Source organism: Arachis stenosperma, chromosome 8, assembly GCF_014773155.1.
Source record: "Arachis stenosperma cultivar V10309 chromosome 8, arast.V10309.gnm1.PFL2, whole genome shotgun sequence".
Classification (NCBI taxonomy): domain Eukaryota; kingdom Viridiplantae; phylum Streptophyta; class Magnoliopsida; order Fabales; family Fabaceae; genus Arachis; species Arachis stenosperma.
This window is the reverse complement of record NC_080384.1, coordinates 18,943,735-18,959,478: the sequence shown is the minus strand read 5'-3', so window position 1 is coordinate 18,959,478 and position 15,744 is coordinate 18,943,735. Positions and strand designations below refer to the sequence as shown.

The window sequence follows — 15,744 nt, the reverse complement described above, 5'->3', positions numbered from 1 at the left end:
ATGGGATTTGATAGGTGAAGGGTTTTTGGGGAAGAGGTATTGAGGTGATTGGTGAATGGGGGAAGAAGAGAGAGAGTGATGGTGGGGTCCTGTGGGGTCCACAGATCCTGTGGTGTCAAGGAAAAGTCATCCCTGCACCAAATGTTGCTCAAAATCACGTTTTGAGCTATTTCTGGCGTTAAACGCCGGGCTGGTGCCCATTCCTGGCGTTTAACGCCAGGTTGTTGCCCTTTACTGGCGTTTAACACCAGTCTGGTGCCCCTTTCTGGCGTTAAACGCCCAGAATGGTGCCAGACTGGGCGTTAAACGCCCAACAGCTAGCATTACTGGCGTTTGAACGCCAGCTTCTTCTCCTCCAGGGTGTGCTGTTTTTCTTCCTGTTTTTCATTTTGTTTTTGCTTTTTTTCATTGTTTTTGTGACTTCTTATGATCATCAACCTACAAAAAAGATAAAATAACAAAAGAAAATAGTTAACTATAAAACATTGGGTTGCCTCCCAACAAGCGCTTCTTTAATGTCATTAGCTTGACAGAGGACTCTCATGGAGCCTCAGAAATACTCAGAGCCGTGTGGGAACCTCCCAACACCAAACTTAGAGTTTAAATGTGGGGGTTCAACACCAAACTTAGAGTTTGGTTGTGGCCTCCCAACACCAAACTTAGAGTTTGACTGTGGGGGCTCTGCTTGGCTCTGTTTTGAGAGAAGCTCTTCATGCTTCCTCTCCATGATGATAGAGGGATGTCCTTGGGCCTTAAACACCAAGGATTCTCCATTCACTTGAATGAGCAACTCTCCTCTATCAACATCAATCACAGCCTTTGCTGTGGCTAGGAAGGGTCTGCCAAGGATGATGGATTCATCCATGCACTTCCCAGTCTCTAGGATTATGAAGTCAGTAGGGATGTAATGGTCTTCAATCTTCACCAAAACATTCTCTACAAGTCCATGAGCTTGTTTTCTTGAATTGTCTGCCATCTCTAATGAGATTCTTGCAGCTTGCACCTCAAGGATCCCTAATTTCTCCATTACAGAGAGGGGCATGAGGTTTACACTTGACCCTAAGTCACACAAGGCCTTCTTGAAGGTCATGGTGCCTATGGTACAAGGTATAGAAAACTTCCCAAGATCCTGCCTCTTTTGAGGCAGTTTCTGCCTAGACAAGTCATCCAGTTCTTTGGTGAGCAAGGGAGGTTCATCCTCCCAAGTCTCATTTCCAAATAACTTGTCATTCAGTTTCATGATTGCTCCAAGGTATTTAGCAACTTGCTCTTCAGTGACATACTCATCCTCTTCAGAGGAAGAATACTCATCAGAGCTCATGAATGGCAGAAGTAAGTCCAATGGAATCTCTATGGTCTCATTTTGAGCCTCAGATTCCCATTGTTCCTCATTGAGGAACTCAGAGGAGATTGGTGCACGCCCATTGAGGTCTTCCTCAGTGGCGTCCACCTCCTCTCTTTCCTCTCCATATTCGGCCATGTCTATGGCTTTGCACTCTCCTTTTGGATTTTCTTCTGTATTACTTGGGAGAGTACTAGGAGGGAGTTCAGTAACTTTCTTGCTCAGCTGACCCACTTGTCCTTCCAAATTTCTGATGGAGGACCTTGTTTCATTCATGAAACTTTGAGTGGTCTTTATTAGATCAGAGACCATTGTTGCTAAGTCAGAAGTATTCTGCTTAGAACTCTCTGTCTGTTGCTGAGAAGATGATGGAAAAGGCTTGTTATTGCCAAGCCGGTTTCTTCCACCATTATTGTTGTTGAAGCCTTGTTGAGGTCTCTCTTGATTCTTCCATGAGAAATTAGGGTGATTTCTCCATGAAGAATTGTAGGTGTTTCCATAGGGTTCTCCTAGGTAATTCACCTCTTCCATTGAAGGGTTCTCAGGATCATAGGCTTCTTCCTCAGATGAAGCTTCCTTAGTACTGCTTGGTGCATTTTGCATTCCAGACAGACTTTGAGAAATCAAATTGACTTGTTGAGTCAATATCTTGTTCTGAGCCAATATGGCATTCAGAGTGTCAATCTCAAGAACTCCTTTCTTCTGACTAGTCCCATTGTTCACAGGATTCCTTTCAGAAGTGTACATGAATTGGTTATTTGCAACCATTTCAATCAATTCTTGAGCTTTTGCAGGCGTCTTCTTCAGATGAAGAGATCCTCCAGCAGAGCTATCCAAGGACATCTTAGATAGTTCAGAGAGACCATCATAGAAAATACCTATGATGCTCCATTCAGAAAGCATGTCTGAAGGACATCTTCTGATTAATTGTTTGTATCTTTCCCAAGCTTCATAGAGGGATTCTCCATCCTTCTGTCTGAAGGTTTGGACTTCCACTCTAAGCTTACTCCATCTTTGTGGTGGAAAGAACTTTGCCAAGAAGGCATTGACTAGCTTTTCCCAAGAGTCCAGGCTTTCTTTAGGTTGAGAATCCAACCATATTCTAGCTCTGTCTCTTACAGTAAAAGGGAATAGCATCAGTCTATAGACCTCAGGGTTAACCCCATTAGTCTTGACTGTGTCACAGATTTGCAAGAATTCAGCTAAAAACTGATGAGGATCTTCCATTGGAAGTCCATGGAACTTGCAATTCTGTTGCATTAGAGAAACTAATTGAGGCTTAAGCTCAAGTTGTTTGCTCCAATGGCAGGGATAGAGATGCTTCTCCCATAGAAGTCGGGAGTAGGTGCAGTAAAGTCACCCAGCACCTTCCTTGCATTGTTGGCATTGTTGTTGTTTTCGGCTGCCATGGGTTCTTCTTCTTTGAAGAATTCGGTCAGGTCCTCTAAAGAGAGTTGTGCTTTGGCTTCTCTTAGCTTTCGCTTCAAGGTTCTCTCAGGTTCAGGGTCAGCTTCAACAAGAATGCCTTTGTCTCTGCTCCTGCTCATATGAAAGAAAAGAGAAAAAGAAAATGTGGAATCCTCTATGTCACAGTATAGAGATTCCTTGAAGTGTCAGAGGAAAAGAGAAATAGAAAGAAGAAGGAGAAGAATAATTCGAACTTTAATTAGATAAGGTTCGAATTGTGCATTAAGAAGGAGTGGTACTCCATAAATAGAAGGATGTGAGAAGGAGGGAAGAGAATTTTCGAAAATTCAATTAAAAAGATGTTGATAATTTTCGAAAATTGAAAGTGGAAAAGAAATCAAGTGATTTTTGAAAAAGATTTTAAAATTAGAAATCAAAAAGATTTGATTGAAAACTATTTTGAAAAAGATGAGGTTAAAAAGATTTGATTGAAAAGTTATGGTTTTAAAAAGATGTGATTGAGAAGTTATGATTTGAAAACAATTTGAAAAGATATGATTTGAAAACAATTTGAAAAGATATGATTTGAAAACAATTTGAAAAGATATGATTTTAAAAATTAATGACTTGCCTAACAAGAAAAGATATGATTCAAACATAAAACCTTCCTCAACAGAAAAGGCAAAAAATGTTCAATCAAATCATTGATTGTTAGTAAGTATCTTTGAAAGGAAAGAAATTAATTTTGAAAACATTTGATTGAGAAGATATGATTTGAAAAAGATTTGGTTTTGAAAAACTTTGAAAACTTGAAAAAAAATTGATTTGAAAACAAAATCTTCCCCCTAGCACCATCCTGGCGTTAAACGCCCAGAATGGTATACATTCTGGCGTTTAACGCCCAAAATGCTACCTCTTTGGGCGTTAAACGCCCAACCAGGTACCCTGGCTGGCGTTTAAACGCCAGTCTGCCTTCTTCACTGGGCATTTTTGAATGCTCAGCTTTTTCTGTATAATTCCTCTGCAGTATGTTCTGAATCTTCAATTCTTTGTATCATTGACTTGAAAAGACACAAATTAAAAATATTTTTGGATTTTTTTTTAATAATCAAAATGCAATAAGAATCAAATAACAATGCAGGCAAGACACCAAACTTAGCAGTTTGTATACTACTAACACTATATGAGACACATGAACACTCAAGTCAATAGAAATTAAAGATCAAAACAAGAAATATATGCATGGATTCGAAAAGTGTAACAAAAACATGCATTTGACACCAAACTTAAGATGGGACTCTAGACTCAAACAAGAAATATTTTTGGATTTTTATGGTTTTGTAATTTTTTGGGTTTTTTTCGAAAATTAAGTGGAAAAAGGTATCAAAATTCTTAATGAGAATTCCAGGAATCAGTGCAATGCTAGTCTAAGACTCCGGTCCAGGAATTAGACATGGCTTCACAGCCAGCCAAGCTTTCAAGGAAAGCTTCGGTCCAAAACACTAGACATGACCAAAGGTCAGCCAAGCCTTAGCAGATCACTGCTCCAAGAGCAAAATTGATGAGAATCAACAAGCTCTTGTGGTGATAAGTTGAAACCTCGGTCCAATCAGATTAGACATGGCTTCTCAGCCAGCCAGATTTCAACAAATCATCATGAAACTCTAGAATTCATCTTCAAGAATTTCGAAAAAAAATAAATACCTAATCTAAGCAACAAGATGAACCGTCAGTTGTCCAAACTAGAACAATCCCAGGCATTGTTACCAAAAGCTTGCTCAAAACTTGAACAATCCCCGGCAACGGCACCAAAAACTTGGTGCGCGAAATTGTGAACAATACTTTTCACAACTCTCATAATCCCCGGTAATGGCTCCAAAAACGTGGTAGCCCAATACCATGGCATTACACAACTTCGCACAACTAACCAGCAAGTGCACTGGGTCGTCCAAGTAATACCTTACGTGAGTAAGGGTCGATCCCACAGAGATTGTTAGCATTGAAGCAAGCTATGGTCATCTTGTAAATCTTAGTCAGGCAAACTCAAATGTGTATGATGATGAACGAAAATAACATAGAAGATAAAGATAGTGATACTTATGTATATCATTGGTGTAAGAGCTTCAGACAAGTGTATGAAGATGCCTTCCCTTCCGTCTCTCTGCTTTCCTACTGCCTTCATCCAATCCTTCTTACTCCTTTCCATGGCAAGCTCGTGTAGGGTTTCACTGTTGTCAGCAGCTACCTCCCATCCGCGCAGTGAAAGCTAATGCACGCACTCTGTCACAGTACTGCCAATCACCGGTTTGGTTCCCTCCCCTACCGGAATAGAATCACTCTTTTGCGTCTGTCACTAACGCCCAGTAGGTTACAGGTTTGAAGCACGTCACAGTCATTCAATCATTGAATCCTACTCAGAATACCACAGACAAGGTTAGACCTTCCGGATTCTCTTGAATGCTGCCATCAGTTCTTGCCTATACCACGAAGACTCTGATCTCACGGAATGGCTGGCTCGTTTGTCAGGCGAGCACTCGGTTGTCAGGCGATCAACCATGCATCGTGCAATCAGGAATCCAAGAGATATTCACTAAGCCTCAGATGCTTGTAGAACAAGAATGGTTGTCAGTCACCTTGTTCATGGGTGAGAATGGTGATGGGCGTCAATCATCACCTTCATCATGTTGAAGAACAAGTGATATCTTGGATAAAGAACAAGCGGAATTGAATGGAAGAACAATAGTAATTGCATTAATACTCGAGGTACAGCAGAGCTCCACACCTTAATCTATGGTGTGTAGAAACTCCACCGTTGAAAATACATAAGAACAGGGTCTAGGCATGGCCGAATAGCCAGCCTCCCAAAGGTCTAAGATAGCATAAAACAAAGATAGCTACCAAAGGTCCTCGATAAAGCTCTCTAATACAATAGTAAAAGGTCCTACTTATAGAAAACTAGTACATAGATGAGTAAATGACATAAAAATCCACTTCCGGGCCCACTTGGTGTGTGTTTGGGCTGAGCAATGAAGAAATTTCGTGTAGAGACTCTCCTTGGAGTTAAACGCCAGCTTTAGTGCCAGTTTGGGCGTTTAACTCCCAATTAGGTGCCAGTTCCGGCGTTTAACGCTGGAATTTCTTGAGGTGACTTTGAACGCCGGTTTGGGCCATCAAATCTTGGGCAAAGTATGGACTATTATATATTGCTGGAAAGCCCAGGATGTCTACTTTCTAACGCCGTTGAGAGCGCGCCAATTGGGCTTCTGTAGCTCCAGAAAATCCACTTCGAGTGCAGGGAGGTCAGAATCCAACAACATCTGCAGTCCTTTTGAGTCTCTGGATCAGATTTTTGCTCAGATCCCTCAATTTCAGCCAGAAAATACCTGAAATCACAGAAAAACACACAAACTCATAGTAAAGTCCAGAAAAGTGAATTTTAACTAAAAGCTAATAAAAATATAATAAAAACTCAACTAAAACTACCAAAAACATACTAAAAACAATGCCAAAAAGCATACAAATTATCCGCTCATCAATCTTCTTGCTCGCGCTGGGATTACAGATAGTCGCACTGAGTCTACTCCTCTTGAGCCTAATGTTCGATTTACCCCTATGGATGGCATTGTTTTGGATAATCCGACTCTCTATCGACAGTTAGTTGGCAGTCTCGTCTACTTGACTGTCACCCGACCAGACATCGCCTATCCAGTTCATGTACTTAGCCAGTTCTTGTCAGCCCCTCGTACTACTCACTATGCGGAAGTTCTTCGCATTCTTCGCTACATCAAAGGCACTCTATTTCATGGCCTTTATTTTTCGGCCCATTCCTCTTTGTCTCTTCAGGCTTACTCCAATGCTGATTGGGCTGGTGATCCCACTGATCGTCGTTCCACTACTGGTTACTGTTTGTTTCTTGGCGACGCTCTCATTTCTTGGCGTGCTAAGAAGCAAACGTTCACTGCTCGCTCAAGCACAGAAGCTGAGTACCGTGCCCTCGCTGACACCACTGCTGAAGTTATCTTGGTTTGTTGGCTTCTCGCGGATCTGGGTGCTCCTCAGTCGTCCCCTACTGATGTTCTTTGTGATAACCGCAGTGCTATTCAGATCGCCCATAATGATGTTTTTCATGAACGCACCAAACACAGTGAGATTGATTGTCACTTTGTTCGGCAACGTATCCTTATTGATGCTATTCGTCTCATTGCTGTTGGAACACTAGATCAGACTGCTGATATCTTCACGAAAGCTCATCACCCGACTCATTTCCGGACTTTGTTATCCAAACTCAAGTTGGTCTCCTTAGCTCCCACTTTAGTTTGAGGAGGGATGTTAGAGAATCATTAGTATCAATTTAGATCAATTAGTATCGTCTATATTTATATAGTATATCTGTATATTAATTATAGGATTCTATGCCTTTATTACTCTGATTCATTTAGCACATATAAATACCCCTAGTATATTGTACCTTTCACACAACTCAATAATACACTTTTCAGATTACTCTCTCAGTCTCTTGTTTCTAACAACGAAAATCCTGCACAACTCGGATCATGCGACTACTAGAATCTACTTCTCCAACGAATAAAACGGACCATCCAATTTGTTCAATGAGAAATCGCATGGTCCGATTTCCATTATATGAGTTTCATCTCTTCTAAACAAAACGGACCATTCGATTTGCATATAAATTTTTGGAAACAAAGAACTCGGAGGGTCCGATTTCTCCACACCAATTCTGATAACCAAAAAATTGTCCCACACAACGATGTAGAACTCCATCTTCCATAACCCTGCAAAGCACCTACACCCCCTCCATAACAAAAAAAATCAGCTGCTAGTATTCATTATTCAAATATTCTATAGTTGCATTGATTTTAGTAATTTAAATATATTATCGGTGATTAAAGTTGTTAAACTCATGAATTTAAGTAAATTCATAGAGTTGACTGGTTTAGATTCGACTCCCGAATTAACTTGTAAATTTGTACGAATTTATCTGTTATGATTTTTTTAAAAATAATATATATCATATATAATATAATATTTATTTAAATATAGACATTTAAATTTAACAATTTTAAACTTAAAACACATCATAAATTAAAATAGTACATTTGTACAACAATTATAACAAATGTTTTATTAGAATATACATTCATATCTTTCGTGATACTGCATCAAGTTCAACTAGAATACACACAAGAAAAGCTTCATAATCATAACACAAGGGAAAAAAACAACAAATCAAAAATTAAATGCTCCAATAAACTAAAAATCTAAAATTGAAATTTTTTAATGCCTTCATCTTTTATGGCATTAACATCATTATTTTTACTATCTTTATCAGAAATATTATTTTTTAAAGTTCAGGTTTAAATATGTCTAACAGAATCATTATCATTCACATGTTCGTATTAACCGTGAATTAATCAATTAACAACTATATCACAGAATTAAGTTAATAATGAATTAATCAATTAACAACTATTGCAAAATTCACACAATCAGTAACAAATAATAACTATCAATCTATCACAAAATATAGAATACAGAACAAGTAAAAATAGAAATAATTAAATTGTAAATTTCTTGCAGTTCTCAAGCTTTTGAAACATTAGAAAAACTATGAAACTACAGATTTATAGTGAAATATAGATTAACAATGATTATTTTTCTCTTTTGAAACATATTTGATCGAAGCAGAGAAGGCGTCAGGGGCGGAGCCAGTCATACATAAAGGGGGGAAGTAGCCCCCTCTAAATTTCAACTTTTTCTTATAACTTATGTGTAAATTTTGGTTTAGTCCCCTTAAAATTTTAATTTTAGTCTCTTTATACTAAAAAAATTAAACTTTGGCCCCTCCTTAAAATTTATCCTAGCTCAGCTCCTGCCAAGCGCAGACAATCGGTGGCTGTGCGCGAACAAACGACGGCAGCGCGATAGATTACAGAGGGCACGGCAGTGCGGCAGATGACAGATGCTCCAAGTCTCCAGAAGGTAAACAAAACAGAGAGCGAGAATAAGGAGAAATAGAGCAGACAAAGCAGAGAATAAAGAGCAACTGGTGGAAAACGGTGAATGGTAGACGACAGACGGACAGAGGTTATTGAGAGAGTGAGACTATGAGAGAATGACGAAGATTGGAAAGGGAGATAATAGTGGGTAGCGAGCCAATTAGGGTTAGGGTTGTTACTCTTCATTTATTTTGGGCCAAGTAGATGTGAGCTTGTACGACACCGGGCAGAACACCTTACTCTAGCACCTCTTTGAGGCTGATGTGTGGGATGATCAACTGGCAGATCCACTCCAAATACAAATGGAGGCATCCCTCCCATGGTGAACTAAATGACATATGGACTGCCTGCAGGTTCGTTAAGGTCGACCGCCAACTGTGGCTGGTACTCAGGCATCTGAGCCTGGCCCTCCCTCATCTGTGGTGGGTAAACCGGAATCCGAGACTGAACCTCTGGCATATGCGGCTGGTACTCTAGAATCTGTGACTGAACCTCTAGCATTTGCGGATGGTACTCTGGAATCTGAGATTGAACCTCTGACATCTGATGCTAGTAATGCTGACTATCATCATCTTGAATGATCACCGCAAAGTTGGCATAGAACTGTGATCCACCTAGGTGATCGTCAATGCCCATGGTCAAGGTAGTGGTAGCCAAGTCAGCATACATCTGGGTGCTGACGTCATGAAATACCTGAGTGCTCGATGCATGGGAAAATGTGCCCCTCGGATCCCAACCTCTTTCTCTCTACCAGCACCATAATCAAACTGGTGACCATGCATTGTGACGGCGGGGATATCACCGTGCCTAGCTACTACACTCCTCGGTCCAGCACCCCAACATCATGCACCACTCCTACGTACACGATGGTCGTCCTGTCCTCCGTTGTCACCACCAACTTCCTACTCCTATATCATATCATTCAGCCATCGCCACTTCCGATCAATCGATCGTGTACCAATGCATCGTCGTTGCTTCACACGCCTGTTATCAGGCATATCTGGCACTGGTACCCTAGCGGGCAGTTGCAACGACCCTCTGTGAAAGGCATCATTCGGAATCTCCTCCATCCTAGGATCGGCAAATGTAGCATCCGGCGACAGAAACCTATGTGTTACACGGTACCACATATCTAGGAACTCCATAGAAGGACCTAGATCAGCCACTTTCTGGATATTCAGAACAGAATCAACTCTGTTATTCCAATGTAATTGCCATGTCTGAAAATAAGTTAGGAACCACCTATCTCCACCCTTACCATCCTTGCCATGAAGCTAGTCTATGTTTAGACTGTGTCAGGTACATGTTGTACGTTGCCGAGCTGTGGGACCACTCTATCAACTTGATGCCACTCAATCACGACAAAATATATCAGGCTAGTGACTGCCCGCCATAACCGACTGTGCTCCTCAGCTAGAATCTTTGGATTAACAATAACAAGTACGTCAAGCGCAGCATAAGGCTCCCACATAATCTGAAAATCACAACGAAATCTACCATTAGAACACTATATACAGACATGTCGGTGAACAGGTAATGAAACTTTGAACCACACACAAACAACTTGCTTCTCGACTACCCAACCGGTCTAATGCAAGGCGAAACTGGATAATTCTTTCCTCCTTCCTGTCAGATGTGGGTAAATAAGTGGCTCACCTAGACGATACTAATGTGATATGAATGTTTAATCCGGGATCTAAAACGTTAATAACTTGAAACAAATAATGAAACCCTAAGTGCAATCGATCGATACCCAGATGTCAACGAAAAAGAAAAGTCGTCAAATCCATATGGCATGAGAGTGGAAAACCGCAAGAAGATCTAAGATTGTAGTAGTTGTAGGGGGCCTACCATGTTCGTGATATTTCTGTTGGCCACCCGACACATGCATTGATATAGCCATGCCAATGCAACTGAATTCCAGCTATAAGTGCCCATCTCGTCAAGTCCCGCCACAAATGACAACCACCGAATATGTACCCAATTTGCACTCTTGTCACCAAACAATTGAGTGGATAGCAGCATCATATATAATGTATGCACATGCGTATATGCGTACAATATCCTCACTCGCATTCGCTGGTAGCACCCTGAACCTCTCATGGAACCATGTGAAGTGGACTGTGAACTACTTGACTCTATCCGATGGCGGTAGCTCGCCGAACAACTTCTGAAATCACTCCCAAGCTGGTTTGCCATCCTCCATAAACTGTTGCCTCCGAACGTTGTAAATACACCTATTTGGCTGCATGATGTGAGAAAAATAACCACACCCAAATTAAATTCTAATACTTACAAGTCTAAACTATAATTTATAATCCAATACAACAACTACGAGTGCCTTATCTATCCAATCTTAACTAAAATTTTAGATATAGTTCTCTTTACATTATTTTTAAAACTAATTTTATTAAAATAGAGAAATAATACGTATGAACTTTACATAAAAATTTAAAACAAATCTTAATGTACTTTAGAACAAGTAAAAAATCTCCAACTTTTAAATTTATAACTTCTGGATTTTAAAAGTTAAAGTTTAAAATTAAAAGTTTAAGATTTAATCTTAAATTTCAAATAATAAACTACGAACTTTAAATTCTATATCTAAAATTTAAGTCTTAAATTTCAAATACTAAACTACAAACCTTTCAAATTTAAAATTTTAAATCTTAATTTTCAAATGATATATTTAAAATTTTAACCTACAAATCTTAAACTTTATATTTAAAATTTGAATAATAAATCTCAAATATTAAAGGATAAACCTTCTACATTTAAAATTTTAAATCTTTAATTTCAAATACTAAGCTACAAACCTTAAATTTTGTATTCTAATTCCTACACCCTATATACTACATTTTATGTTATAAACTTTAATATTTAAAAAAAAAACAAACTTACCTTTTCATTGATGATGTCGGGAACGTGAGCAACGCTGTTGAGTTGGTACAAACTGTCCTTCGTCCGCCATGGTTCCGCTTGAAAATGGCGCCACTAAGAATCTCAAGTGGCCAAATTTTCTCCAAATTTTTTCCTTCTCTCAATCCACAACATTCTTTCTCTAAACTTTTGGTTTCAATTGAAATGAAGAATTCGCTACTGCCTCCAACGAATTTATAGGCACATGTAAACCAGTACATCTACCGATTTATAAATGAGTCATTTGTGAAGGAATCGCTATAGGGTGCTGCGGTTTTTTTATTGTTGCATTTTTTCAAAAACTGCTACAGAGTGCTATAAAGTGTAGTAGTTTCTCTTGACATGTGTTATAACGTAAACTATTGTACCCTTTTACCATTTTTATAGTAATGTAAATGTTATTTGTGCAATATTTAAATATTGTATTCTGATAATTATGATTTTTAAATAATTTAAACGAGTAATTTATCCTAAATTTTGAGCACAGAAGTAGAAGTATAAATATAAATGAATTAAGTAAGTTTTTGAATTTAAGTATAAGGAAAAATAAGATTATAATGTATGAAATTTTTATAATTTAATCTTTATTTTTCTAATTTTAATTTTGATTTTTTAACTATATTTTAAATTTCTTTACAACAAGAATATCATAGGAGTTTATTATATGTAAGATATTTTAAATTTATTTACAAACAAGAATATTATAAGAGTTTATTATATGTAAGAGTTACTAAATATGTCATCACTTTTATTATAATTTTTGTTTAGTTGATGGTAGAATAATATTAAATTATTTTCAAAACATTCAGTATAAAAATGGAGAAAAAAGATCAGGAAAAATGTTGATATTTATTCAAATCTTTGAAACAAATTTAATAGTTTATATGTATAAAATATTAATGTTTTAAGTAAAAATCTTATAGTTAAAATTATATAAAAAATATAAACATAACTTTGTAAAGAGGGTAAAATGTATAATTAAACTAAACCCAAAATAGTCACACACAGAAAAACTAAACCCAAAATAATATTACACAATTTACTCAAAAAGAAAAAAGTTACACAAATTATCTAAGTGTATATTTCTATATAAATTGAATGACACATTCGATTTGTAAATCTCCATAATAAATCGAAGCTAATCAATTCGAATTATCATAAAAAATACAAATCAAATCAGTCAGAATCGATTTATACAGGCTGTTTCGATTTACCTCAAGTTTAGTTTTTATATAAACTTAAGATGTTTAACTCTCCCTTGAATTTAAACAAGAAATTGGAATAATATTTGAATGAATTAATTTATAATTTTTATGAATTTTTATTTATTTAATATTTATAAATAAAAAATATTTTTTTTATCATATGTAATAAATAACAAATTTACATAATAAATAACATATGAATTTCATGAATCAAAATTAATTGTTTTTATATAAAAACTGAAAAATATGTATAATTTACAAACAAATTATTTATTTAAATTTATTAAATTATATATTATAAAAGAATTTTTAAAATAGTTACTCTAATAAAATTATTTTTACTAGCGGCTCAACAGGCACTGCCTGTTCAACTGCTTTTATATTGTTTTTAAGAAATTAATTTTATTTTTTCTTAATATATTATTCATTTTTCAAATTTATTTAATAAGTATTTTTTTATTTTAATATTAACATGATCTTATTTATATCATATTTTGTTAAAATAAAAATTACTGTAAAAATATTTAAAATGTTAAATTATAAAAGCACACAATAAAAAGGTAATATAAAATTGTCATAGTTTAAAGTTTTAGATAATATATGGATATTCGATAGAAAATATTTTTTTCTCAATTTTGCTTAAATATACAAAGAATATTTTTAGAATGATAATGCTCTTATTGTATTTCTTTAAAAACTTTGAATGTCGTCTATTAATTTACACTCCTATAAATATATCGAAGGATTTTTCTTGTTAGGACAAAAAACAGAAATAAGCCAAGGGAGAAAATAATTTACGTGAATCAGCCAAAACGAAAACTGTTTCATGAATCCACCAATGCATATTTATATGTAGTTCGAACCAGCTTGATTCGAACTCCATTTCTACATAATTCGAACCAACTTGGTTCGAATTATACACAAACACATGAGCTGGTTCGAATTACATACAAACACACGCACATACTAATTCGAACCAGCTTGGTTCGAATTACATGGTATAATTCGAATTATGCTGTTAAAAAATTAATAATTTATTAAAAAATGTTATTAACAAATTTATTAAAAAATTAATAATTTAAAAATTAAAAAAAATATATTTTATTCTATACAAAATAATTTTAAAAAATGGCTTAAAAGATGTTATGAGTACTGTTACGGTGGGTAACCGGAGATTAATGGACTAGACTGTGTTTGGCCGGCCCAATCGTCTGCGGATGGCAGCTTCCGAGCAGGTTTGCACGCTGGAACCTCCTTTCGACTTGTGTACGTGAGTGAATGGGGGGTGGTACCTGCAAAGACACTCCGATGCCTAAGTTAGCAAGGGTGTGAGCAGGTTTAGAATGTATTGGGCTTAGAGATACCTGAGGGATGTCAGGGTATTTATAGGGGTGAACCAATAACCACCGCTGAAGTAGTGCCACCCTTTTAGGGTGATAACCGTCCCTTTATCTTAGGGAGGTTAAGATATGGCTCCCGGAAGTGGTTAGAGAGATTTTAGGGGCAGTTACTCATTTGAATTGATGTTAATCTGCCAACTATTCTCCGTCCCGACTTCTTTAGGGCAAATCGTAGTCAAGACCGACTTCTTAGTACGAAGGTCGGTGCTCAGCAAGGCTCAATCCTCTGGACTAGGCCTTTCGTTTGGACCTGGGCCCTTATTATTGGGCCAGGGTATGAACAGTGCCCCTACTTGAGCCCAAGATCTCTTTAAAACTTGGGTTCGAGTATTTTACTCGGGTTCGTAGCCGACTTTCTTGGAGGAGACGCGGGTTTTTAAACCGACATGATTTTCGCGACCTTTTGTTTCTGACAGTTACGTATATTCAAGCGTCGTGTCCGTTAGGGATGCACCTAGGGATTGATGGCTTTGGTAACGGTGCACTCTCATTAATGACTGCCCCGTTTTTACCATTATGCCCCTGGAGTATTTATAAATACTTTTCCCTCTCTTTCATTATCTTCTTTCTGCGATTTTTCTAATTTTTTCCTCGTTCGTTCTTCATTCGTTCGTGCTGCATTCTTGTGTTTCGGAGACTTCTGCTTCTTCCAACCTTCATTTTCAAAGAGAGGTTAGTTTCCTTTTCTCTTTCATGTTTTTCGTATGCCTTTATTTTGTAGATAAGTGAGTTTGTAGGCTTTTGCTTGGTTCCTTTTTCTCCCCTCTAGAGACCTTTGTTTTTGATTTTTTCCTTTCTTTTCCCTTTTGTAGGTTTCCCCATCTTCTTTAGGAAAAGAAAATGGCCTCCGTAGATTGGGTTGATGTTACTGTCCTAGGGGAGGAGCCGTTGGTTGATGTTGAGTTTATTACTCATCTTCGTACTCACCACCGGCTCTGTACCTCAGATGAGGACGAGCCTAAGTATGAATTGCTTATCCCAAGTTCAGAGGACCGAGTTTGCCATGGGAGGGCCAACGGAACGACCCCTCATTTCTTCTTTATGTATGAATGCATGATCACCCGCCTGGGCATTTTTCTACCTTTTTCAGATTTTGAGATGTCTGTTTTGCAACACTGTCGGGTTGCCCCTACCCAGCTTCACCCCAACTCTTGGGGTTTTTTGAAAATTTATCAATTTATTAGCCATGCTTTGGAGTTCCCGACCTCTCTGAAAATCTTTTTCCATCTTTTTCATATGACCATGCCCTTCAGTGGGCTAAACAATAAACAAAAATGGGTTTCCTTCCGAGCCATACAAGGTCGGAGAATCTTCACCCTTTTTGACGAATCCTTCCACGACTTTAAAAATTATTTTTTCAAAGTGCAAGCCGTAGAGGGTCACCACCCCTTTTTCCTGGATGATAATTCTTCTCTTTGCTTTCCTTTATACTGGCTGGAGGCCTCTCCTTGTGA

General features: G+C 37.4%; 1 non-coding gene across 1 annotated transcript; it reads left to right on the top strand.

The window, feature by feature from the left end:
* Positions 1-2,239: 2,239 nt before the first annotated feature.
* On the top strand, positions 2,240-2,347 carry LOC130947081 (small nucleolar RNA R71). The gene has a single exon (XR_009072493.1). It is a non-coding gene; the product is annotated as a small nucleolar RNA R71 (small nucleolar RNA).
* Positions 2,348-15,744: the final 13,397 nt, after the last annotated feature.